This window comes from Schistocerca nitens, chromosome 2 (genome assembly GCF_023898315.1).
Source record: "Schistocerca nitens isolate TAMUIC-IGC-003100 chromosome 2, iqSchNite1.1, whole genome shotgun sequence".
Taxonomy (NCBI): domain Eukaryota; kingdom Metazoa; phylum Arthropoda; class Insecta; order Orthoptera; family Acrididae; genus Schistocerca; species Schistocerca nitens.
In genome coordinates, this window is record NC_064615.1 from 316,916,648 (window position 1) to 316,919,352 (window position 2,705).

The 2,705-nt window shown below is 39.4% G+C and overlaps 1 non-coding gene across 1 annotated transcript; it reads left to right on the forward strand.

The window, feature by feature from the left end:
- Positions 1–807: 807 nt before the first annotated feature.
- Trnas-cga (transfer RNA serine (anticodon CGA)) lies at positions 808–882 on the forward strand. Its single transcript has one exon. It is a non-coding gene; the product is annotated as a tRNA-Ser (tRNA).
- Positions 883–2,705: the final 1,823 nt, after the last annotated feature.

The window sequence follows — 2,705 nt, forward strand, 5'->3', positions numbered from 1 at the left end:
CCATATAGTTCTACATTCCCTGAAAAGGAGAGCTACTTTTGGGTGGAACAGGTTTTATAAACAAAAGAAATTTTTTCCATACATAAAACCTGTTGTATTATCACATAACAAGCTCATAAAAATCAAAACCTAGCCTTATTTAACATAATTTTAGTTTTGAAAGATGAGTAGGAGACTCATTTTTCAAGCTTTTTAAATGGTTCAAAAATGTATTTGAAAGGTCCAAAGACTTGAGGGTTTCAATTTATACAACTTCTGTGCACTCTGTTTTGTACTGAAATTAGCCAGTCAGTGAACTAAAAATATGTTCCACTGCTTCAGTATCTTCCTTTGACATACAGTGATGCCTTCCTGTTGAACCAATAGGAACTGGAGCAGTTACAATCTTCAAAACATTGTGAATGGGAAGTGAGCACAGATGGTATTGTCACTATCCTTCAGCTGGAAACCTATATCCAGCAGCTGGTCCATGTGGTAGCATAAAGGTCTCTACAATTTCGTTTAACTCATAACTGTTGTCTACAATCTCTGCAATCCACCAGTCAAAGTCATACACACACACACCACAAACATCCCCCTTCTCAGGTTTTAATTTGCCAGGAAGTTTCATATCAGCGCACACTCTGCTGCAAAGTGAAAATCTCATTCTGGAAACATCCCCCAGGCTGTTGCTAAGCCATGTCTCCGCAGTATCCTTTCTTTCAGGAGTGCTAGTTCTGCAAGGTTCGCAGGAGAGCTTCTGTAAAGTTTGGAAGGAAGGAGACGAGGTACTAGCAAAGTAAAGCTGTGAGGACGGGGTGTGAGTCATGCTTGGGTAGCTCAGTTGGTAGAGCACTTGCCCTCGAAAGGCAAAGGTCCCGAGTTTGAGTCTCGGTCCGGCACAGTTTTAATCTGCCAGGAAGTTTCATATCAGTGCACACTCTGTTGCAGAGTGAAAATCTCATTCTGGAATCTGAATATTATCCTGCTGTTTCTGAGGTGTTGGCTGAACGAACGAAATTTCTTCTTTCTTGCTCTTCAAGCAATATGAGTTCGCCCATCACTTTGAGTCCAAAAATGTGCCTTCTGAATTCCTTTCAGGGGACCAGTTTTTTTGGATCATTCTTCTTTTTTCTGCTCACAGAATTCTTCGATTTCCTCTTTGGTCAAAAGAATGAGGGCTGTGGATGTGTTAAGATTTCATGACTCGTAAAATCCCCAGCATTCTGAATTGCAGCTGTATTTGGTCTGGAAAGATTATGTTGCGTAGCATTCCACTTCAGCAGGCTTCCTACACCATCACAAGGCCCCTTCCCGTTACCAGTAGCACTGTATACCCAGTCAGTTGGCACAAGCGACTTACTCAATTCAAACTGCTGGTAACGATTTTTAAAATGACTAAGAGCACCATCAGAAGTAATGATGATCTTCTCTGCCCCTGTTTGCAGTTGAAGAATTTTGCACATTGCTAGCAAAGCATGTGCTGAGTCATGTCCTGTGTCATCACTTGTGGTCTTGTCTTGAAGATATGTCACTCCTGTAAAAATTGAAACCTTGTCATTACTTCAATGATACCCTTGTACTTCTTGTGGGAGAATTACAGACCAGTACTCAGCAAAATCATAGTTAAGCACTAAACATAATTCTTCAGCCTGAACACACCCTTTCACTTCTGCAATGTGTAATTATTGCAATTTCTTCAGATGCTGGTGTGTTACTGCTTTCACTGACCATTTACTAAGTTCATCATTGAAACTGTCGAAGGCAACAGTTTTTGTAAACATGTTATTTTGCTCCCATGTTGCATATGTAATTTCTGCAGCGTTATCTGCTACGTCTTCCAGGCTAAGTGTCTGTAAAGGCAGTCCTCCCTTTCCAGTGCAGTAGCCACATTCTTGAAACAACCAAGTCTCTCGCTTTACGGCACAGCCTACTACTGGCTTCACATGCCCAACCGAGGTGTCATATAACACTTGCTCCAGTACGTTCTTCAAATTTTCCACACAAAGTTCAAAATTCACGCATTACACACATAAACAGACATCTGTAGGTGGGTGTGGAACTACGCACTTAGGTCGTAGTGCATAAAATTTTGATCTTCCAATACGTGGTGTTGTATAGTTGCTCTTGTAAATTACAAAAGTTTCTTTAATACTGTGAGTCATGTACCTCTTAACTTTCACAACTTTTTGACCTTCAATTGTTACAGCTATAGTATCTTTTTTGTTGGCACTCTGGTGACAACAGTCCCAGTTATATTCCAGATAAAATGACTGCACTATTTGAACTTGAGCTGCTGCCTACAGGATGATCATAATACAGATCTGATCTTCCAAAGACTCCTTTTACAGACCTCATATGTAAATAGTCAGCACACTGCACTCTCCTGTGGCCCCATTAGATTAGATTGGATTAGATTTACTTTCATTCCAATTGATCCATAGGGTGGAGGTCCTCCAGGATGTAGAACATGTCAGAAAAATAACAATACATGAACAATATTTACAACTAAAACAAATAAGCTAATGTACCATTCCACAGGTCCCAAGTGGAATGATCGTCATTTTTTAATGAACGCTATATGAATGAGTTATTTTACAAATACTAATGCACTGAATTTAAAAAGTTTTTTTGTTTTTAAATTTATTTATAAGGTGATAAACGTGTAATACAACTACTATAATACAATGAACACATTACTGCCCAGAAATGGTGCAGAAGTTAGA